Source organism: Ochlerotatus camptorhynchus, unplaced genomic scaffold (genome assembly GCF_037179485.1).
Source record: "Ochlerotatus camptorhynchus isolate MF236.1 unplaced genomic scaffold, CSIRO-AGI_Acam_v1.1 ptg000092l, whole genome shotgun sequence".
NCBI lineage: Eukaryota > Metazoa > Arthropoda > Insecta > Diptera > Culicidae > Ochlerotatus > Ochlerotatus camptorhynchus.
The window spans coordinates 575,431-600,412 of record NW_027040582.1 but is presented as its reverse complement, the minus strand read 5'-3'; positions in this window follow the sequence as shown (position 1 = coordinate 600,412).

Here is a 24,982-nt window from a genome sequence, read left to right as displayed (position 1 = left end):
TCTGCTTCCGAGCAAAACTAAGCTGCGCTCTGCTGGTGCTTCGGTGCGACCAGATCTAACCACTGTCAACACCATTTTTCAATTCTGGAAACCCGGAACATCTTAAGATCTACCAAGCCCAGTCCATCCGTCCGTAATTCGCTGGTCCATCATTGGTGATCGGCAGCCTGTATCGTTTTTTTTTTCCTTTGGTTTGTTTTTTCCGTCGATCTTGTTTTCCGTGCTGAGCACCAATGCTACCGACGTGCCAGGAAGGCAGCTCCCACACCTGGACCCTACCTATTGACCCATCAACTCATGAACCGGGGACCAACGGCTTTACTTCCCATCCGAAGGAAGGCGTGATCAGAGATGTTATGCCTCAGAACATCCCGGTGGCGCCGACTGGGATTGAACCCAGGCCTGCTGGGGTGAGAGGTAATCACGCTTGCCTCTACACCACCGGTGCCGTTAGCCTGTATCGTTGTGCATGTGTGAAGTTCACGGTGCTGTCCTCTCTGATGACCCTACCCTTGTAGACGATGGATGTGTCATCTGCGAACAGAGACAACGATCCACCATCAGGGAGAGCCGGCATATCGGAGGTGAACAGGTTGAATAGGATGGGACCAAGGATGCTTCCTTGTGGAACCCCGGCACCGATGTTGAAAGCATCCGATGTGATGCCATTCAGAGAGACTCGGAACGTCCTATCCGATAGATAGTTGTTTATTATCTTCACTAGGAAGATTGGAAGACCGTACTGCTGCAATTTGAACACCAGGCCATCGTGCCATTGTCGAACGCTTTTCAACGTCCAACAACGCCATGGCAGATGTTTTCGAAACAGACTTGTTCCGTCTGAGAAAGTTTGTCACTCGAGTCAGCTGTTGGACGGTTGAACGACCTTTCCGAAAACCAAACTGTTCCTCGAGTAAGATGTTGTTTTGTTCGGCAGATGTTAGGAGCCGGTGGTACACTGCTCTTTCGAACAGTTTTGATAACCCTGAGAGAAGGCTGGTTGGTCGATAACTTGAAGGAGAGGACGGATCCTTCCCAGGTTTCCGGATGGGTATGACTTTCACTGACTTCCAACACGAGGAGAAGTAGCCAAGTCTGAGGCACTGATTAAAAATCAATGCCAGATGGTTGTAGAATATGGAACTCAAGTGTTTGAGTTCCAGATTCAGGATGTTGTCGAAACCTGGGGCCTTCATGTTTTTAGATGATTTGATAAAGGCCAACAGTTCGTCAGCCGTAATCTCAGATTCCTCTGGAAAAATGTTAGGAATCTGATGAAGATTGGTTGCATTTTCACCAACCTCAGATTCATGAGGGCTGACGATGTTTTGTCCGAGATTATGGGAGCTGACGAAGTGTTGACCTTTCGCGGCAGCCTTCTCTTCAAGAGTTATCAGATGAACCACTGGGTCGCCGGGACGATCCAGTGGGGTCAGTGGTGGAATGGGTCTTGGCTTATTTTTAAGGATTTTTGTTAGTTTCCAGAAGGGCTTTGCACAATCTGGGAGAGAACGGATCTTGTTAGCAAAATCTTGATTTCTGAGGTCCACCATCCTGGCTTGGATGGTTTTTGTAAGACGATTGCAATGGGTCTTCAAAACACGTAAACCAGAACGCTAATATTGCCTTCGGATGGAGTTACGGATTCTGATGATATCTATTGAAATTCTATCAAGGTTCAGAGTATTGCTCACCTGTCTGGATACTGACACGTGCTGTTCCCTGGCCCGGGAAATCGCCTCCTCGATGGAACGTAGACATCGGTCAACGTCTTCGGGCGTCTCCGGAAGGACAGTGTTGGAACTGCTCCCAGCTGACACGATAGTAGTTGCGTCGGAAAGCTTGGATTCGGTTGACGGATGAGCCCACTTCGGCCACCACCGGATAGCGGCCCGAACTTAGCTCCTGATGTGTCACAGGTAGCGATATGTAGTCTCCCATGTTGCTGATAAAGATGTCTCTAGTGAAGTGAACGCCAGACTGGCTAAACCGGGTGGGACAGTCCAGCGCTAATATGGTGTAGCGAGCCTCTTGCAGGTCGTCGTTCAGGATGGTGTCGTTTTGGTTGCGTCGACTGTTGCCCCAAGCCTGGTGTTTGGCGTTCAGGTCGCCAGCGATGATGTACTTTTCGCACCGTCGAGTTAGTTTGATGATGTCCCTCCGCAAGTCTGCTGCCGACCCGTCCCTGATGGTGACTTGCTTGGGGAAGCAGGTCGCAATGATGGTAATAGGGCCGACAGGAGTGGACACTTCTACCCCTAAAGCTTCGATGGTTTTCAGCTGGAAGCTCGGCAGAAGCCGACAGCAGATGTTTCTCCTTACAGCAATGGCCCCTCCTCCTCCTCCTCCGGAGCTGGTTCGATCAAGTCTTAGAAGCCGGAAGTCAGGAAGGTAGATGTTTACCTCCGGTTTCAGGTGGGTTTCGGTGATAACGGCAATGTCGGTGTTTTGTTTGTTGAAGAAGTCAATGAACTCGATGATCTTGCTCTTGAGCAAGCAAGCGTTCCAGTTGGCGATCTTGATGGTTTCACGGTCCAGTGCTTGGAGCTGGTCGGATTTGTTCTTGATGGTGTTGGCAATGTGACGCCAGTTTAGCCCAGGGGCTTTGGGGGGATTCTGCGGCTGTGACGCAGCGGTCGTCTCTTGGCCTGAGTTTGCAGGGACTCTGGCAGTTTGAACTTGAGCGGTGGCGGCCGCCGCAGCAGCCAATCGTTGATTGAGTGGCAGCGGTGGAAGCACTGTAACCGGTCGTCGAGGTATCGGTGGGAAGTTCTGGTCATTGATTTCCGGCACTTTCTTGCGGCCAGGCTGGTTTCTCATCGATGCTTTCTTCCGGATCTCGATGTACTCGGTGCACTTAGGGCAGGCCTTGCTTGTAGCTTTGTGATCAGCACCGCTGTTTGGGCAAATGGGATCGGCTTCATCGAGTCTGTCGCAGGTCTGTCGGTTTTGTGTTGTTTGCCACACTTGAAGCATCGGCTGACCATATGGCAATTCTTCGTTCCATGCCCGAACAGCAGGCAGTTCGAGCATTGGGTGACTCCACGGCTGACCGGCTTGTACCGCTCCCACTTCACCACTATGTTGAACAGAACGCGGATGCCCTGGAGGTCCATCAAAGTTGTTGAGTTCTTCTCAAGGTGGACTAGGTATAGCTGGTCGCGGTACTTGACGGCCTTGTTGTGGCAGGCCATCTTGTGAATTTGGACCGGCTTTAGTCCATTAGACACCAGCTCTTCCAAGAGGACGCCTGTGTCCATGTCGTATAGTCCTCTCAGGACCACCTTGAACGGCTTAACAGCCTCGATGTCGTGGGAGAAGTACTCCACCTGTGCTTGGTCCAGCATGGCCAAGGCACGACAGCAGCGCTGTTTTATATCTTTTCAGGTGTGTTCGGAACGATGTGCAAATTGAAAGTTTTGGTGCGGGAAGAAATTAACGGAAAAACTTTTGTTTTACTAATATTTGTGGTTGTGCTTAAAATTTATTTACCGTCCGAACCGGTAATGACCAGAGGTAGTAGTAGTAAAATTTACGTTTATTTTCTGGGTTTTTATGTTTCAACATTTGATTTAACATTTCAATTGGTTAGCCTTTGGCTCTTCATCTTTGTTCTAGTTAATTGGTTATTCTAATGTGATGATTGCGCTTAGCGCTAATATACAGGATACCCTTTGTGGGATTGTTTTGGTTTGAATTTAAAAATTTGATAACCTACCTACTTGAGTACCTAACTACTTAAACTAGGTTGCCAAATCACGAATGATCTGGTGGTTTGATCGCAGAAAGGCAACTCTGAACCTTTCCAGCGGGGAAGTCTTTCGCTCCTCGAGTGTTTGAAGACCGGCCAGGTGGTGAATCTCAGAATAACGAGTTCGCGGTTGACTGTTAAGGATCATTCTGAGGATCTTGTTTTGGATCCTCTGAAGCTTTAAGTGGTGGCACTTAGCACAACTCTGCCAGATTGGCATACCATACTCAATAGCCGGCAGAATGATTTGCTTGTGGGCAGCAAGATTGTTTTTGAGGGACAGGGTGGACTTCCTGTTTATCAGAGGGTAGAGCGACCTGATCAAGATGTTACACTTGTTGGTTGTCTTGTCCACATGGGATCGGAATAGCAATTTATTATCGAGGGTGAGACCAAGGTAGACTACTTCACTTGACCATTCAATGGGAGTGCTATCAAGATGGATCTTGACGTTAGCAGGCGGAACAAGCCGAGGTGAATACGAGTGTGGAAACAGAATGGTTTGTGTTTTGGCTGCATTGATACAAATCTTCCAGCTCTTAAAATAGTCGGACAAAGCATCCAGGCCTGATTGTAGTTTACTCGCCAGAGCACGGATCACTCGACCCTTATAGATGATGGAGGTGTCATCTGCGAACATAGACAGGATACCACCACCCGGCAGGCGAGGAACGTCTGACGTTAACATGTTGAATAGGATAGGCCCAAGCAGGCTACTCTGAGGGACCCCTGCATCAACGTTGGACGTATCAGAGGGGACATTGTTCAAGTAGACCTGGAATGATTTGCCCGACAAGTAGTTTTTGATGATCTTCACGAGGTAGATCGGAAAGTTGTATCGATGCAGCTTGTACACTAGACCATCATGCCAGACATTGTCGAACGCCTTCTCGACGTCCAACAATGCCATGGCAGATGTATTGGAAATGGACTTGTTCCGCTTGATGATGTTAGAAACCCGTGCGAGTTGGTGGATGGTAGAGTGGCCTTTCCTAAACCCGAATTGCTCTTTGAGAAAGATGTTATTATTATTTGAAAACACCAGCAGACAGCTGAGTATCAATTTTTCGAATAGCTTCGAGATGGAGGACAAGAGGCTGATGGGGCGATAGCTTTTGGCACTGGTAGGATCTTTGCCAGGCTTGTGTATTGGAATCACTTTGGCTAACTTCCAGCATGCAGGGAAGTAGCGAAGCTCCAAACATTTGTTGAAGATAACGGTAAGATGGTTGAAGAAGTCAATACTCAAGTTTTTCAACCCGAGGTTGACTACACCATCCATACCCGCAGCCTTCATGTTTTTAGTACTTCTAAATGCTGCTATCACCTCATCAGCCGATATTCTACCATGATCATGCACTACTACGGGGGTGTCTGCGACTCTAGTCATTGCCTCCAGTACGGCAGGCCCATGGGGGCTCACCATGGTTTGACCAAGATTATGTGAAATCATTATGTTAAGTAATATCCTATCGATTGGCGTATTTGGATTTTAATTTCATCTATAAATGACAAAGTTACAAGCGTTCAAACCCTAACACTATTTCACCACACATATTTTTTGATTTGTACCCCAGTATAGTCGACAAAGACGTAGTTCTACGTCAAAAAAATCGACTACCTAGCTCGATGTTTACGGCCACAGCACGCTCTGCAGACAGTGTATGAAGAACTCGAGCTCCAGAATGTCCAACCAATTCAATGAAGAATTACCGCTATTGCTTTAATTTTCTCAAATAATAATTCATGAACTACTCAACGCTAGAGCAGCGTTGCCAGATATACCGATTTATCGGTATTTATACCGATTTCCACACTAGATATCGATTTACAAATAATATTCCTCAGAATACCGATTTTTGAAATTGTATACCGATTTATACCGATGTTTTTTAAATGATCAAAATTATTATTACCTAACCGTACTCGAATTTCGGAGAAAATTACTGTGAGAGACTTGTATCTTTTTGAATAACTCAAATTTTTGATCCCTCAAAATTCATAGTTCGTCTCCCACCAGTTTTTTTTTTCAACTTGGATGTTTCCAGATTTTTATTGCGGATTCACACTAGCTGCAAGAACTTTTAAGAAGTTCTGAAACTTTAGGAAAGCTCCGATAAATTAAAGATAGTTTCATTAACTTCTATTCAAATTCCAAAACCCGAAAATTTTAGGAAAGTCCAGCCAACTTCACAAGTTCAAAGAACTTCAGGGAAATTTAATGGTTTTCAGGAAAGTTTCATTTGTTTCAGAGAATTGAGAGAACTTTAGGGAAGCTCCGTGAACATCAGGACAGATCAATTAATTTCAAAGAAATGCTGATATTTTAAAAGGATTTCCGAGAAACTCAGGCAATATTCCACAAATTTAGGAAACGTAAGGGAAGTTACATCAACATTAGACTATTGTAAGAATATTTAATGGGAAATTCTTGGCAGTGCCAAGAACTAAAATTTTAAAAATTTTGATGATCAGAGATCTTCAATGCAAATAAATTCAAGAAAATTGTGAGAGCACTTAAGAAATTTTGAAATCTTCAAGAAAGTCCAGATACTTTCAAAGATGATTATAGATATTCAGGTAGCCTCATTATAACCAGGAAAGTTCCGAGTACTTGTAGGATGATCAGAGAACTCTAAAACAGCCCCATTAACTGAAAGAAAATTACAAGAACTTTTAAGGAATTCTGTGGAATTATGGAATATTCGTAAGTGTATTTCAGAAATGTTCCGAAAACTTCAGGGGCATTACGGGGTCTTCAGGGATGTTTTATGAATAGAAGGCAAATTTGCTGGATCATTCTTCCTCTTTCTTCCGGAATTATGTCCTTGTTTCATTCGACTGTTCCGTATGCGCTCTGGCTTCCGAATTTCTCCAGAAGTTTCTTGCAATCTACGTTAGGAAGTGTCTGCCAGCGTCTTCAGGAAGTTTCTTCCGTCTTCTTCTGAAAGTGTGTCCATAAGCCATATAGGTTTTCGACCGAAGGTTTTTCCGAGCTTCTTCTGGCTTCTCCTAGAACTGACTACTTTTAGAGTTTACCTCAATTTTATGAAACTTTTCTGGCTTCCTTTGGGTGTAACTTCCGATTTTTTTTTTCAATGGTTTCTGTAAATATTTACTAGAAGTTTCTCAATTCTTGTCTTGGTAGTTTCAGGATGTTTCTCCAACTATTCTTAGAATTTTCCTAAAGTTTCTTACAGAAGAGCTTCTTTCTTCTTTATCTAGATGTTTCTTCAGAAGCTAAATCAAGCATTCCCCGGAGTTTTCTTTCAGAATTTTACGATTATAGCAAGTTAAAATTTTCGCTTTCAAAAACAACTAAAATATAAAATTAATTAAAATAGTAAATACCGATTTTGTAAAAACTTTGATACCGATAACCTTTAAAACAATCTGCCAACGCTGCGCTAGAGTGACTAATATCGCATCCACTAGATGACCGACCATGGGATGAAACTCAAACTAAGTAGACAATAGACATCGGATTCGAATCCGATTACAACGCAAACACCCATTTATCGTATGTTTGATCAGCCTTCCAGTGACTGGTTCTAATGCCAAATTGTTTTCGGAAATGGCCATTAATCGAGATTTGGTCCCATCATCATCATCAGTGTCGGTCAGCAGTCTCGAGAGGTGGCGTGAGAATATCGATAAGAACTGTAAATTGAATTTGCTCGCCACCAATGCATGTGGCAAGCATTTATGTATGTAGGACCTTGTAGCAAATAAGAAACACGAGCAGAGACGCGTGTCCATTTTCCGGGTCCGGGATTTGTTCGGTTATTTGTTTTCGGCTGCTGCGAAAGGGACAAGATAATGGGATTTTGATTTGTTGTAAATAGCAGCCATGTGAAGTGTGGGGGACTCAACGCCCGCATCAGTTCTTTAGAATAATTTTTTTCGGAGGATGAAAAATGACCATCGGCATGACGTGCTCGGAATGGATGGAAGCTGTTTTCAATTACAAATTATTTTTAATAATTCATGTCATTCATTCGCGCGAAGAAGCGAACATTCGTCATGAATAATTATTTCTGGAAGCTACAGAAAAAAAACAGTGCTCATTTCCACTGTGCGAGTCGGTAATTAATCACATTCAATTTACAATTTGACAACGGCAAGATTAGCAAAAAAATAGCTAAAAGGAAAACCATTCTCGCCCGCGATGAGGGTGGTCATTTTTTTTTTGCAGCGTTCGTATCCCGAGGGAATTATACGTAATTAGAATAAGACTTTTCTTTTCAGTCTTGAGGAAAATAAGCGAAGTGACACAACATCCCATTTCTAACGGTGCGTGTGATTAACGATGTTATTTGGTGCCAGAACGAGCACCTTTTTTCGTGTGTTTTTTTTTGGGATTCAAGAAAAGCATTAACTTCTCACTCATTACCTCATAATCGGCCTATCACACCATTCCCAGTTTTGTTCGAACGACGAAATGGGGGTATTTCGTAGACTTTAAAAGTAAAATCCGATAATCCATTCACCGGAGAAACAAAATAAGAAAAAGGGACCACGTCGACGATGCAATCCCTCGAGAGAATTGAACAAAAGGCGAACGGAAAAAGGACAGATTCGGTTGCGGAAATTTTCCTAACAAAATACAAATTTGATTCCATCAAACCGAGCATGATTCGTGTGATTGGAAAGCGTTCAGCAGAGCGGTGATTACGAATCTAATTTTATGGTTGATCAATGTTTTTTGATGGATTGTAACTGTTGGACTGCGTGAGAAAATTTACCACCAAACTGGTGGGAATCGCAAACAATCCTTCATCGAGTTTTGACTATTCTAAACAATCGAACATTTAAAATATTAAACACAAAAAAATGACCCCCTCAGTATGAATCAAAAACGAGAAACATCCCAAAACTCCCTACAGGACAATTTAATAACTTTTCCATCGGGACAAACAAAGGCAACGACACTCATTTGGAATGGCAGCGCGGCGGAGCACTCGATGGAGTTATGCAAGGAGGGTGGAATCATACATCGCTCATAAAAACACACAGAAGTCCATTTTCGGGTACGTCGTCCTCGCCGGGAAGTACCGAATATGATGAACACCTGGTCGTTTTTCCTTCACCGATTGCAATGTAAACACGCATCCAGGGTTATTTCGGCTCGGGAGGGACACTTTTTTGTTGTTGGGATTTTGCTTTATGTTGTCATGCACCCAGCACGAAGCCAAATAAAAATGATTCAAAGAGACACACCGTTTTGGATCATTATCGGAGTGAGTTCGAATCCGGATAAAGATGGTTAACTTTGTGAGGGATGGTGAGGGATTCTAAATTTCATGTGTTGTGTTTGTTTTTTTCAGCTGTAATTAAGATGTGTGTTTTTTTGGATGGCGATTTTTTTTTTTGTTATTCGGGTCGGCTAGGGATGATTTTTGTGGGGTGACAACAGGAAGCTCCGGCTGACCTGGCTTGTTTCGGTGTTAGGGTGAGTCGCAATCGACGGGGTGTCGCTCGGGAGACAATGGCTTAATGGGTTTTTATTGTGATTAAGTATCAGTTAATTTATCATCTTCGGTTATCGGATTCGGAGATCATGCTGGCCTGCGTTTGACGGAAGGCAGTCAGTTTCGGATTTGATGAAGATTTCCTAAAAAAAATCGCAGAGTTTGCAAATATGCACTCGCCCACCATGGGAACAAATTGACTTTTTCAATCAAATCGCAACAATACTGGCAATCATAAACCCACAATTACACCTCTCAATCAACAGACACCCTTGATTGGCCTGTTTTACAGCGAAGCCATAATCATTCCATTCAGTTGACGCACAAAAAAGTATCACTTTCATTGCTCTCTTTTCAGTTCGGAAAATAAAATCAACACCGTCAATCACCTATTATTTTCCACAAATACACAGCCGTAGGTAGTCCTACCTTTGATGTGCCCATATAATGGGATCACAGCCGACAGAAAAAAAAACATTTGATGACACCTGCATTTTTTCCCCATCAACATATCTCAAGTTACAACCAGAAACCCGTACGCGGTGCTCTCAATTCAAATAAATATAAATATCATCTCCCGGCCGTTGTTTTCCTCCCTTCTCCATCCCTCGGAAGCGGCCCAATAAACTTCGGAGAGGTAATTTATGATTCTGGTGATAGAAATCAGTGATCAAACATGATGAAATTGCACAAAAATTTATGCGAATTCTGGTCCCCGGGCCTGGGAGAGGTTGTAAAAATTCACCCAAAGCCGGTAACAGGCACAGGGAAAACTCAATTTTATTCAAATTATTTCCCCCTGGTGCTCTGGTTCGTATGGAAGGAGGTGGTTGCCAACGTGAACCGCGTATGTGCAGGATAAAAATTTATTAAATTCAAATAACAATAATCGTAATGAAAAGTAGTAAAAAGCACGAGCACCGGCATCCCACAAGGCGAATTTTTTTCCGATGAAAAAAAAAGAACGATGTCATTGCGACCGGTGTGCTGGTAGAGGATGTAAGGCTCACATGTGGCTTCAGACAGGTTCAGATGCTATGAACTTGAAGCAATGAACAATCACAGGTGATGTCGAATTTGGTTTCAGAAATAAAACGGAATGAAAATTTAAAACAATTTGGAGAATACAAGGAAGATCATGAACATGAGCATGATTGACCGCCCATGGTTGCTACTCTGTTATTGACAGACCAGCTGTAATCACACAGAGAACCAGTAGACGATGCTTGGGACTAGCAATCATCTTCAATGTGTAAAAACTGGTGATCTCACACTAGGCAATACCAGCGCCGGCCGTTCGTTTGGTAAACGATAAGCTGAATTGATGTCCTAACGATCATATAACGCAAAGAAGCTTGGGATTGAACCCATGGTCTTCTGCTCAGTAAGCAAAAACGTTTGCCTCTAGGCAGACGAGCTCCTTTTTAATCATTGAGTTGCTCTTATTACCATGCAGTAATGTTAACAAATAAAACGATTGACGAACCTTGAATGTGAATGGGCTTGAGATTAGGCTCATGATGTTTTGCTCAGTAAGCAAAAACGGTTGCTCGAAGGCCACCGAGCCCTTCATATCAAATTAAATCGTTACTTAAGTTGTTATAACTATTCAAACCCGGCATCGACGGCAACGAAAAGTTTTTTTTTCAAAATATACGATAAACAAGCTATTTTACCATACATTTAAATATTAAAGGACCTGGGACAGCGTTTTTCTGCTCAGTAAGCAAGCCACTGCAACCGACGATCTTACAAATTAAAAAAATTACTGGAGGGGGCCTAGGAGGGGCCTTCAGCATTTTGTTTTTTTGTTTTGCTAAATTACGGTTAAATAGAATCTCAGGAATTGCTATTCAATCAAAAGGCGTCAAGGCTATTTGCTGTTTTATTTTCCTGTTCGATACATTTCGACTTCATCCAATAATATAAATTATTATGGCGAGGCGTACTACAGTCAGGAATCCTTATTGCCGGTATCCCTTATTGCCGGTATCCCTTATTACCGGGCTATCCGTGAATAAGGATGCCCACAGCTTATGGGATTTTCACTAAAAGGGTCTGTGGTGGTCTATCCCAATTGTTTCAATATATAAAGCTATACTGTCTTCGACAATTTTTTTTTGTTTTTTTTTTTTTTTTTTTTTTTATTATAGTTACTTTAACACTCTTGGGTCATTCGCGACTTGTCCGGGGGTGAGATTTGAACTCGTGACTTTGGCGTGAGAGGTATGGATGTTAACCACTACGCCGGGGTCACCCCCTTCGACAAATATGTTGTACTGAGATAGACCAACAAGCCTGTGTCATTGGATTTAGGTTTAATTGGAAACTACGCCGCTAGAGGCGCTTCTCATTTATGTTACTTATGACGGGCGTTATAATATATGGATCTTTGGTCCAACAGAGAATATTTCATGCTCCTAGCCATATAAAAAGTTACCATCTTGAGCAAAGTTGTTCAAGTCACCAAGTCCTTTCGGATGGTGGCCATATTAGTTCAGAACTCTCTCACTACGCAGCGCTAGTGTGCACATGAGCTTCCTATATAAGCTGTAACTCAAAATCCTGGCCATATAGAAGGTTGCTGTCTTCAGCAAAGTTGTTCAGCCGCCCAAGTCCTTTCGGGTCATATTATTTAAGAACTCTCTCACTACGCGGCGCTAGTGTGCACATGAACATCTTTAATATGTTATTTCTGGAAAGCTTGTCCAGTTGCTGTGCAATGCGAGGACACGAAACGGAATAAGGATGACGTGTAGAGAGGCTGTAAATCGATTTCGGATGCCATTTTAAAATCCAAGATGGCGGTCATCGATTTAAGAAAAACTGTCAAATACCCTACACTATGGGTATTTTCGGAAAGGGAACGACGTGTAGAGGCTGGAAATCGATCCCAGACGCCATTTTGAAATCCAAGATAGCGGCCATAAGTTTAAGAAAAACTGTCAATTACCCTATAATATGGGTATATCCGGAAAGGGTATGACGTGTACAGTTCGGAAATCAATGACCGATGTCATTTTGGAATCCAAGATGGCGGCCATCGGTTCAAAAAAAAACTGGTAAATACCCTACAATATGGATATTTCCGGAAAGGGGACGACGTGTAGAGGTCGGAAATCGATGCCAGACGTCATTTTGGAATCCAAGATGGCGGCCATCGGTTCAAGAAAAACTGTCAAATACCCTACAATATGGGTATTTTTGGTGAGGGGATGACGTGTAGAGGCTGTATATTGATTCAAGTCGCATTCTAAAATTAAAGGTGGCGGGCATCGGTTCAATAAAAACTGTCAAATTCCACAATATGGGTAGTTTTGGATAGGGGATGACGTGTAGATATCAGATATCGATGCCACCCGCCATTTTGAAATCGAAGATGTCGGCCTTTGCTTTAACGTAAACTATTAATGTGGATGACGTGTATAGGCCCAAAATCGATGTCTGACACCATTTTAGGATCCAAAATGGTGGCAATCGACTTTCGAAGGGGCATTTATTGGCTACAGACAGCTTCGTTTCAGTTCAGCCCAGTTAACGTGGACCGTTTATGGAGTAGGTTTGGCGATAATCCATTTGGAAGGTGAATTTGATCTAGTTATTGTTTCAGGGTATTTTGGAGCTCAAAATCTGGCCTCGCATTAATTTTTTTTTTCTGAATAATGGTTACCAAGCATATTGCGTATAATTTGTATAATGTGTATAACGAATCATTGAGCAAGATGGCAACGTTTCAACATCCTTTAGCAAATCTTGCATTTTTGCACTGTGTTCGGCAGAAGCTTTCAAACTCGGAGAGTTGATTTATTTTGAACTCGATTTCTGCCATGGTGGGATGAAAATATAATCCATTTTCATTGTAGATGGGTCCAGTTCACTAACAATTTCATCTACTGTAGGCTGTGCATCTCTTATGATTTCGTTGATTTCACCGTGTTTCTTATCCCCGGCGCACCAAAAGTTTTCGTGAATTTGTTAAATTTCGGATATGATCTGCAAATCCTCGTTGTCGTCTTTATTGCATTGTGAATTCGCGAAATACGACGGAAGAATTTTCTTCAAGCAATTTACCAACGTGCTTTGTTTTATGTCCTTGAGAACCAAATCCAAGCAGTCGAAACAATTCTTGATGCTGAACTACTTTCGTGTATCCACTAGTGAAAGGCCTTCATTCTCTGCTGTTTCCAGAATAAAACTGTAGCTTCTCTTGACATACTTCAGCTTGAAATTTTTGATAATGCCTTGATCAAGGGGTTGAATCAAATACGTGATCTTTGGTTGCATGTATAGAAGCATTATGATGAGATTGCTTATGGTGGGAGGATGCAACGGAGCTTTATCAAGAAGCAGCAAAGCCTTGAAGCTAATGTTCTTGGCTGCGCAAAACTCCTCCGTCGTCCCTTACACGTCATTCCCTTTCCAAAAATACCCATATTTTAGAGTATTTTACAGTTTTTCTCGATCCAATTGTTGGCATCTTGGATTACAAAATGGCGTCTGGCATCGATTTACAGTCTCTACACGTCATCTCCTATCCGGATATACCCATATTGTTGAGTATTTGACAGTTTTTTTAATTTGAACTGGTGGTCAACATCTTGGATTCCAAAATGCTGTGTGGCATTTATTTATGGTCTCTACACGTCATCCCCTCGCCAAAAATACCCATATTGTAGGGTATTTGACAGTTTTTCTTGAACCGATGGCCCCCATCTTGGATTTCAAAATGGCGTCCGGCATCGATTTCCGGCCTCTACACGTCGTCCCCTTTCCGGAAATGCCCATATTGTAGGGTTTTGACAGTTTTTCTTGAACCGATGGCCGCCATCTTGGATTCCAAAATGACATCTGGCATCGATATCCGGACTCTACACGTCATACCCTTTCCGGATTTACCCATACTGTAGGGTATTTGACAGTTTTTCTTAAATCGATGACCGCCATCTTGGGTTTTAAAATTGTGTCCGAAATCGATTTAAAGCCTCTCTACACGTCATCCTTATTCCGTTTCGTGTCCTCGCATTGCTCAGCAACTGGACAAGGTTTCCAGAAAAAAATATAAAGGAAGGTCATGTGCACACTAGCGCCGCGTAGTGAGAGAGTTCTTAAATAATATGACCACCATCCGAAAGGACTTGGTCGGCTGAACAACTTTGCTGAAGACAGCAACGTTCTATATGGCCAGGTTCTCGAGATACAGTTTATATAGAAAGATCACATGCACACTAGCGCTGCGTAGTTAGAGAGTTCTGAACTATTATGCCCAGCATCCAAAAGAACTTGGTCACTTGAACAACTTTGCTTAAGACAGTAACTTTTTATATGGCCAGGATCACGAAATATTCTATGTTGGACCAAAGATCCATATATTATAACGCCCGTCATAAGTAACTTAAAAGTGAAGCGCCTCTAGCGGCGTAGTTTCCAATTAAACCTAAATCCAATGACACAGGCTTGTTGGTCCCCAACCCCAACAATTTTGTCGAAGACAGTATTGCTCTATATATTTTAACAAATGAGATAATCCACCACAGCCCCCATTAGTGAAAATTCCATAAGCTGTAGGTATCCTTATTCGCGGTTCCTTATTCATGCTCCCGTTACCCCGGCAATAAGGATTCCTGAATGTTATATTATAATAATGAAAAATAAATTTTATTGATTTATTTCATAACAACGCTTGGGGAAGCCTTGAAAGCTTACTGATTTTGAATCAGCAATGATCATTTGTTCAAACATTTTGTAATGAAATTAAATATTTTCTGGATCTCATAAGGATTTTATTGATCTCAAACTTAAGAAAATTCTTATGCTAGATAATTCTCAGGGTTAAATAATTCCATGAATTGTGTACTTAGATTTTTTTTCAGATCTTCTATATTTAATTTAAGACATAGGTACCCAAATGAATAGCAATGAATATAATTTTCAAAATTTCTGACTATGAAATATGGCAATGGAAACATTGAATAATTTCACACTTATTTAGTCGACACATAGTGCACTATTAGATTGTGTTATGTGCGAGTAACACCCGTGCAGTCCAACTGCTCTCACCCAGGTATGAAATCTCTCTCTCCTTTGTTTTTTTCTCCTACCAAATATAAGAGACACGCTCCCGTATTTGAGAGCAGCACAAGTATGATTTGCACCACTCTGAGTTTATAGTCCATCCCTATACAAAACACTCTTAAGTTTTATAAAATCTCCTCAACTTCTACAAAGTTCTCTGAATTTATTCAAAATTCCATATTTTAGCCATCTTTACTCTTTTATTCTATGAAGATCTCTGAATGTCTGGAAATACCCCCACCATCAACAAATATTCTTGAACATCTGCAAAGTTCCTTGAAATTAAACAAACTTCCAAGAAGTTCATTAAATTTTTGATCAAAGATCTCTGACGAACTGCAACGAAACTGAAGCAAGAATCGCTGAAGTTTTTAGAAGTTTGCTGAACTTTTTTTTAGATCTTCTACAAACTTCTCTGCACATATGATTTTTTTTTTTGCAACTCCTCAAAATGCTGCGAAATTCGCAAAACTTCTACAGCGATTCAGCGTTTCTCGTTGATTTTCCGCGAAAATTTCACTCATGAAATTTCTTGAACTGGTACGCTATTTCCTGAACTATTCCAGGCTCATGAGGTTTCAAAAAGTGTCCTGAAATTATATGAAGATCCCCGAAAAATAATGAGATTCCCTGAATTTTAATTATGTTTAACTTCTACGAATATTTCATAATTAAAATAGAGTTCCCACCACTTCTCCTCAGTTTTCTGAACATTTCCAAAGCTCCCTGAGTTTCTACGAACTTCCCGTGAAGCTCTATGAAGTTTCCAGAATTTCGACTAAATTCCGTTCATTTTTACGAAGTTCCATGAGGTTAAAGAAAAATCTTGAACTCTCGGTCAATTTGTAGAGCATGAAGACGTCTTATTATGCTATCGATTAAATGTCGATATAATATAAATTCTCGACACTGCTTCTTCTTGTCTAGATCATTAAAGAAAGTTGACATACATAAAAATAAAAAAAATACTGCTACTTGACAAAATATCGGTGTATAAATAAAACACCCAAAATTCCTAAGGGGGGGGGGAGACTAGATAATTCAAGAGGGGGCCTTGCCCCCTTGGGACCCCCATTAGCTGCGCCAATGATGTTTCGATTTTGTCTTTACGCATTGTTCAGGCAATCATAACAAGCTATGACCGACGTGACCGACGATTGTTTAAGCCCTGGTTAAACAAGCTATTCACACTACGGCGACTACGACGGCACCTACGACAACGACAACAGCGAACTTGTAACTTACCATTTGTATAGGATATAATACCTTTGCCCGGCACCTCCAGCTTCATGTCTGCTATCTGTCACTCTTTGCAAGAATATCTAGTACCAATTACCTTTGTTGTAATACTTCCTTCAACGAAAACAAATTTTCTTGCAATTCAATGGTCATCTGGGAGGAGGTTGGTGTCTACTGCTTTCCCCAGGAACCGTTCACGGCCACCAGCTACTGCCCATCCGGTCTTGGGTGTATCCATCGAGGCATCCTTTAGCTTGCTCACAATCTCCGACACTGGCGAGATACCAGCAGACGAGCACTTTTGCAAGCCGTAAACTCGATGATTCACGGCAACTCGCGACGGAGACATTATCAGACCTTTCCCCGGATAACTTGCCAACCATACCGTGTTCAAACTCGCACACGGTGATGAAACTCTCGATAGAACTACACGTCTTGACATCCGAACACGGTGAACCGGCCTCTCGGGAGGCAAAGAAAATCACAAGCACACTTACACACCGCTGGTTACAAAAACATACCCGTGCAAAGAAACGGATCCAATAAACGTCACTCTCGCGAAAGCAAACCCGTCGTCTTCGAACGGCAAAAAAAAAGAACTCTGTGAGAAATTTTGTGATACGGAATTTCACTGAAAACCAATTGAAATTGCACGAATTTCACCACACCCAAATGCGAAACACGATCAGAAATACTTTTGGCACACTTTAGATATCAATTTCGGTCGAAAACACTTTTTTTTTGCAACAATAGTAGTGAGCGAACCAACATCAACACCGACCGTGCCAAGCTCTTTCACGCACCTTACAGGGCAAAGTGCCAGCGCTAATCTGGAAAATGCAGCCGAAAACTTTGGAAATCGAACGCACGCACAAAACAGAGAACAAACTTAAAACACAACCGTATCCAAAGGGGTTCAAAACTGCCAATTTGGAGAATACAAGGAAGACATGCAAGAGCTCTTAACGTAGATACGAATCTACAATCACGAGAAGACAAGAAAACTGAATATATGAATTTAGTAAATCAATAGGAAAAGCATATAACATCATGAAAAGACACAAATAGTGATAGATAGCTCAAGTGTAATTGATGGTTTGCAATTTGAAGAATCTGGAATTTGAAATTTAAAGGCTTTTTTAATTTGTAGAATATGCATGTATGAATGAGAAGATCATGATTAAAGTGTATTGATAATTTTTAATTTATTAATTGGAGAATTAGGAACGACGAATTTCGATAATTTTGAATTCTGAAAGTTATAAATTTGAAAAATAAAGATTTTTTTAGAAATTTTAAATGTGTGATTGGAAGATATTTAAAATTATTGAATCTTCAATTTTGTTTAAAGAGAATTTGGAATTACGTGAAGTTGGAATTTGCAATTTTTTTTAAGAGAATTTCAAACTAGGAGAATTAAAAGTTTAAAAGAGGTAAAATTTTGAGCCGCTGGAATTGCTATTTGGACATTTTGAATAGATAATATTGAAAAGTTTTAACCTTTAAGTTTTCAATTTGGAATGCAGTTTAATTATTTTTTATTAAATTCAGAAAGCTTACACATTGGAGGACTCAGAAATTAGAAAAATCTCATATTAAAAATTGGAAGAATATGGAATTTATTGAATATTTAAATTGGACTATCGAGAATTTGAAATTTGAAGCATTTGGAGAAGACGGAATTTTTAGCTGCTGAAGCAATTTGGGCAGTTTAAATTTTTAATTGAAAATTTTAGAATGCGTAGGCATTGTGGAATAGGAGAACACGCAACAGTACTGGGAAAATATTTTAAATCAAATCTCAACAGCAATGCTCCAGATCACGTTTGATTTTTCTAGACAAAATTCAACAAGCAAACAACTGCCAATGACATTACTAACTGTGATATCGTAGCTACGAATTTCAAACAAACAAAACTAACCATCTACAATTCTAGTGAGTATGAGTTTCATGAATGCAACTCGAAACTACCGTCACTGCTGGCAGCAGTAGCTTCGTGTCTGCCATCAGTGAAGAGAAAAGAGAGACCAAACTATAGCCAAACTATACTTTCTCTTTCATAAGAAAACGATGTGCAACGGAATCATTTTCGTGTCGACTCAAATCTCAGATTCATTTTTATATGTTGTGAATTGGATCGCAATATCAAATGAGCTTGTTAAATCAATATAAAGCATGATATTTTGTTCCAACAACACGCGTGATATTATGATCGTATGCGAGCGGAAAATATCATTTTAAAGATGATTTTGACAACACTCCTCAAGTGGGTACACCACCTGTGGTCGATGTCACCGATTTGAGCCAAACTTGGCCAAAATGCTTATTTTGGCATTCTAAACAAACGCCTTTTTGATTTTGCTCTAAAGTGCCTAGATCCTTCTGGGCTACAACCCTGTATTTTCGAGATTTTTAAAGTTTCAACTTTCAGAAAAGATTACTCCACAGGACGTCAATTTGAAGGTTTTTCAATATAGATTCTTATACATGAATACAGGCTGTAACAGTAAACCAGTAAACAGGCTGATTGACGGCATTTATCCAAATTGCAAAAAATGGCTTTTTTTCACCATGGGCGGGATTTTTTATTTCTTAACATTTTTGGCTCAAATTTCCATCACACTTTGGAAAACTCTTGTACTTGATGTGTTTCCAAGGGCAAATTATGGGGCCAAATAGTTTTTGAGAAATGACCAGATCAGTGAGTGGTTGTTTTGAGCTTTTCTTGTGGAAAATCAATGATTTTCAATATTTTTTTTTATTTATTCTTGAATAGGCCATTTTTTGACTATTTGGATACCTGTCGGTAATCAGTCTGTGCAATGAAGTTACTATAACAAAAACAAAATGTTGGTACATTTTTATGAGTTTACATTAAAAAACCTTCAAATTGGCGTTCTGAAACCACGAATAGCTTATTTGGTTGTGGAGTAATCTCTTCTGAAAGTTTAATTTTTTTTTTTAAATCTCGAAAATCCAGGATTGTAGCTCAGAAGGATCTGGGCACTTTAGAGCAAATAAAAAAGGCATTTGTACAGAATGCCAAAATAAGCTTTTTGGCCAATTTTGGCTCAAATCGGTGACATTGACCACAACTTTGTTAAGTTCTGTACCCACTTGAGCTGGAATGACCCATATGGAATTTGGAATAATTGGACTTTATATGCATTGTAATTTGTAAAGTTGGGAATCTGCCAGATTAAAGGCTTGGAGAGAGTATGGAACTTGTTATTTCTTTCAACCGTTTTCTTCGCATTTTTTAGCTGAGCTGAGCTAAGGGAAGCCCACATTTATTATTTAAAATTTGTAATTTTGAATTTTGAGAATTTGCAGTTTATTTGAAATTTTGAGATTTCGGAAAAAATCGGAATGAGAGAGATTTGACTGTGGGGAATTTGTTCAGGAGGGCATTGCATTTTGAATTAGTAGAAATTTGAATTTAGTGGCATAGGAATTTTGAGAATTGAAAATTGACAAAACATGGAATTTGAAAAATGGAATTTGAAAAATGGAATTTGAAAAATGGAATTTGAAAAATGGAATTTGAAAAATGGAATTTGAAAAATGGAATTTGAAAAATGGAATTTGAAAAATGGAATTTGAAAAATGGAATTTGAAAAATGGAATTTGAAAAATAGAATTTGAAAAATGGAATTTGAAAAATGGAATTTGAAAAATGGAATTTGAAAAATGGAATTTGAAAAATGGAATTTGAAAAATGGAATTTGAAAAATGGAATTTGAAAAGTGGAATATTGAAAACTGGAATTTGAAAAATGGAATTTAAAAAATGGAATTTGAAAAATGGAATTTGAAAAATGGAATTTGAAAAATGGAATTTGAAAAATGGAATTTGAAAAATGGAATTTGAAAAATGGAATTTGAAAAATGGAATTTGAAAAATGGAATTTGAAAAATGGAATTTGAAAAATGGAATTTGAAAAATGGAATTTGAAAAATGGAATTTGAAAAATGGAATTTGAAAAATGGAATTTGAAAAATGGAATTTGAAAAATGGAATTTGAAAAATGGAATTTGAAAAATGGAATTTGAGAAATGGAATTTGAAAAATGGAATTTGAAAAATGGAATTTGAAAAATGGAATTTGAAAAATGGAATTTGAAAAATGGAATTTGAAAAATGGAATTTGAAAAATGGAATTTGAAAAATGGAATTTGAAAAATGGAATTTGAAAAATGGAATTTGAAAAATGGAATTTGAAAAATGGAATTTGAAAAATGGAATTTGAAAAATGGAATTTGAAAAATGGAATTTGAAAAATGGGATTTGAAAAATGGAATTTGAAAAATGGAATTCAAAAAATGGAATTCAAAAAATAGAATTTGAAAAATGGAATTTGAAAAATGGAATTTAAAAAATGGAATTTGAAAAATGGAATTTGAAAAATGGAATATGAAAAATAGAATTTGAAAAATGGAATTCAAAAAATAGAATTTGAAAAATGGAATTTGAAAAATGGAATTTAAAAAATGGAATTTGAAAAATGGTATTTGAAAAATGGAATTTGAAAAGTGGAATATTGAAAACTGGAATTTGAAAAATGGAATTTAAAAAATGGAATTTGAAAAATGGAATATGAAAAATGGAATTTGAAAAATGGAATTTGAAAAATGGAATTTGAAAAATGGAATTTGAAAATGGAATTTGAAAAATGGAATTTGAAAAATGGAATTTGAAAAATGGAATTTGAAAAATGGAATTTGAAAAATAGAATTTGAAAAATGGAATTTGAAAAATGGAATTTGAAAAATGGAATTTGAAAAATGGAATTTGAAAAATGGAATTTGAAAAATGGAATTTGAAAAATGGAATTTGAAAAGTGGAATATTGAAAACTGGAATTTGAAAAATGGAATTTAAAAAATGGAATTTGAAAAATGGAATTTGAAAAATGGAATTTGAAAAATGGAATTTGAAAAATGGAATTTGAAAAATGGAATTTGAAAAATGGAATTTGAAAAATGGAATTTGAAAAATGGAATTTGAAAAATGGAATTTGAAAAATGGAATTTGAAAAATGGAATTTGAAAAATGGAATTTGAAAAATGGAATTTGAAAAATGGAATTTGAAAAATGGAATTTGAAAAATGGAATTTGAAAAATGGAATTTGAAAAATGGAATTTGAAAAATGGAATTTGAAAAATGGAATTTGAAAAATGGAATTTGAAAAATGGAATTTGAAAAATGGAATTTGAAAAATGGAATTTGAAAAATGGAATTTGAAAAATGGAATTTGAAAAATGGAATTTGAAAAATGGAATTTGAAAAATGGAATTTGAGAAATGGAATTTGAAAAATGGAATTTGAAAAATGGAATTTGAAAAATGGAATTTGAAAAATGGAATTTGAAAAATGGAATTTGAAAAATGGAATTTGAAAAATGGAATTTGAAAAATGGAATTTGAAAAATGGAATTTGAAAAATGGAATTTGAAAAATGGAATTTGAAAAATGGAATTTGAAAAATGGAATTTGAAAAATGGAATTTGAAAAATGGAATTTGAAAAATGGAATTTGAAAAATGGAATTTGAAAAATGGAATTTGAAAAATGGAATTTGAAAAATGGAATTTGAAAAATGGAATTTGAAAAATGGAATTTAAAAAATGGAATTTGAAAAATGGAATTTGAAAAATGGAATTTGACAACTGGAATTTGAAAAATAGAATTTGAAAAATGGAATTTAAAAAATGGAATTTGAAAAATGGAAATTGATAAATGGATTTTGAACAAATTATTTAAACCTATTTTCTCTCTATATTCAATTCTAGCTTTTGTGCATTCGACCTTTTGTCTCTCTAAGCTCATTTCAACCTGTTGTCCATTAGACCTTTTTTCCATTAGACCTTTTGTACATTAGACCTTTTCTCAATTCGACCTGTGTCCTTCTAAGTTAATTTCCACCTGTTGTCCTTAAACGTTTTGTCAAATCGACCTTTTTTCGTTCGACCTTTTGTCTTTCAATATTTTGTCCTTCGACCTTTAGTCCTTCGATATTTTGTCCTCCGAGCTTGTTTCCACCGAGCTTTTTTCCTTCGACCTTTTCTCCTTCAACTTTTTGCCCTTCGACCTTTTGTTCTTCAACCTTTTGTTCTTCGACCTTTTGTGCTACGACCTTTTTCCTTTGACCTTATGTATAGATTCTGTGTTTGGAGTGTTTGAAATTTGGTGAATTTGGAGCAACATTGTTATTTAAAAAGGTAGCATTTGGTATACGAATACACAAAATGACAAAGGTACAACAATTCGAACTGAACTTAGACGGACAAAAGATCGAATGGACGAAAGGTTGAATGAACAAAAGATCGAAATGGGTAACTCTCAAATATGTTTCCTCTTTAAATCATAGTTCTTTGAAAAATTAGGATGAAAAATAATTACTGTGCGTGTCACTGCAATTTAAGAGACAATTATCAAAATTTCCCTAGAATATATAACTTCTAATAAATCATAAGCAGTTCTTTGGGAGTATTTGCTCAGTATATTTTTCCAACACTCAAAGAAAATTTTCTATACAATATTTTGTCAATTTTGATCATGGGTTTTTGAACTAATGTGCACGTCGACTTTTTATCCATTTCAAACTTTTGTCCATTCAACCTTTTGACCCTCTATGCTGAATAAGACCTTTTTACGAGATGAACTAGCCAATGAGCTATAATTCCTCTTTTAATCCATATAGGTTTAATTCGACTTTCTGCCCCTTCGATTCCACCATTAGTCTCTCTAAGTTCATTTCGACCTATTGTCCATTCAATCTATTGTCCATTCAACCTTTTGTCCATTCGACCTATCGTACCTCTAATTTTAATTCGGTTATTTGTCCATCTAAGTTCAATTTGACCTTTTGTCGCTCCACGTTCAATTCGACTTATTGTCCCTGTGACCTTTTGCCCCTGTTAATTCAATTCGACCTATTTACCCTTCTTCCTCTTCTTCTTCTTCGCTTTTCAAGCTTATTGCATATCGCATATTAGCTTATTGCGTGCTCTCAACTTAGTGTTCTAGATGCACTTCCACAGTTATTAATTGAGAGCTTTCGATGCCTGTACCATTTTTGCATTGGTATAATTGTGTGGCAAGTCCAATCATACTTCTATGCTCAGGGAAGTCGAGAAATTTTCTAACCCGAAAAATTCCGGCCCGGGAATCACACCCAGCCACCTCCAGCATGGTCTTGCTTTGTAACTGCGCCTTTACCGACTGAGCTAAGGGAGGCCCCCTCTATGTTCAATTCTACCTTTTGTGCATTCAACCTTCTGTCCATTTGACCTTTGACCTTCTAAGTTAAATTCCACCTTTTGTCATTCAACCTTTTGTCAAATTGACCTTTTGTCCTTTGAACTTTTGTCCTTCGACTTTACGTAAGGAGCGTACGTGGAGTATTTGAAATTTGGTGAATTTTGAACAACATTTTTATTTAAAAAAGTGGCATTTGAAATTTGGAGAGTTTGGAGCGTTTTAAATTAAGAATTTGGAATATAGAGTTTGAAGTTTGAATATGGAATGAAGAATATGCAGGATTATGAATTTATAATTTGGAAAATTGAAACTTGGAAAAGTTGCATTTTGGAAGATATGGAATTCGGAGAATTAGGAAATTGAGAATTTGAGCTTTTCCAGGTCAATTAGCAAAATTAAGATAAATTTTCGACTAGAAAGGGAAAAAGGGTCTGGAAAGGGTCTAACAGTTTTTGTAAACAATGATTTCTCTCAGTGATGTCTAAGAATTCAAGGCACGCCCACGAAAACCAACATAAGCATCGGGGAGAGGATTTCTTTCCCTATCCGATGATGATGTTGGTTTACGTGGGCAAGTTTTGACTCTCTTGAAATCATCTAGAGAAAGCAGTGTTTTTTCAACAAGTTTATTTGGAAGGCGTTAGCTTTACGGAGCCGATAGAAAGCATTGTTTACAAAAGCTGTCAGGCGTGCTACTGCTGATTTGGTGAACTTTAAGCTTGGCGCTGGAATAATTTTGAATTTAAACGTTGATGGATTTTTTAAATTTTGACCCAAGAAAATTTTGAAATATTCAATTTGGAATCTTGAATCAGTCTAACACCCTCTGGCACCCATATCAGGTGATTGAGACTTCGGGAAATTTATGCTTACATACCAGTTCCCGATACCAGCCCAGAACAGTAAAAATGAAACCTATTCAGTGGATATATTGCATGCACACTGCATTGTTTGTCGTAAATTTCTGCAAGTAATGATCCGCCTAGCTGAAGTTCCACCGTTAATATTTGCAAGTGATTCGCACTTTACCGTAAAACTTCGTACATCAACCCAGGCTAGGTGATTGATGATCCACGGGTATTCAAATTTACAGCCTGATTTGATGGCTGCAACCATTCCATTGGCATAAAGGGATCGATTGATGCTCGAAAAATTACACATTCACCACCGTTAGGTATCGAGACTGTT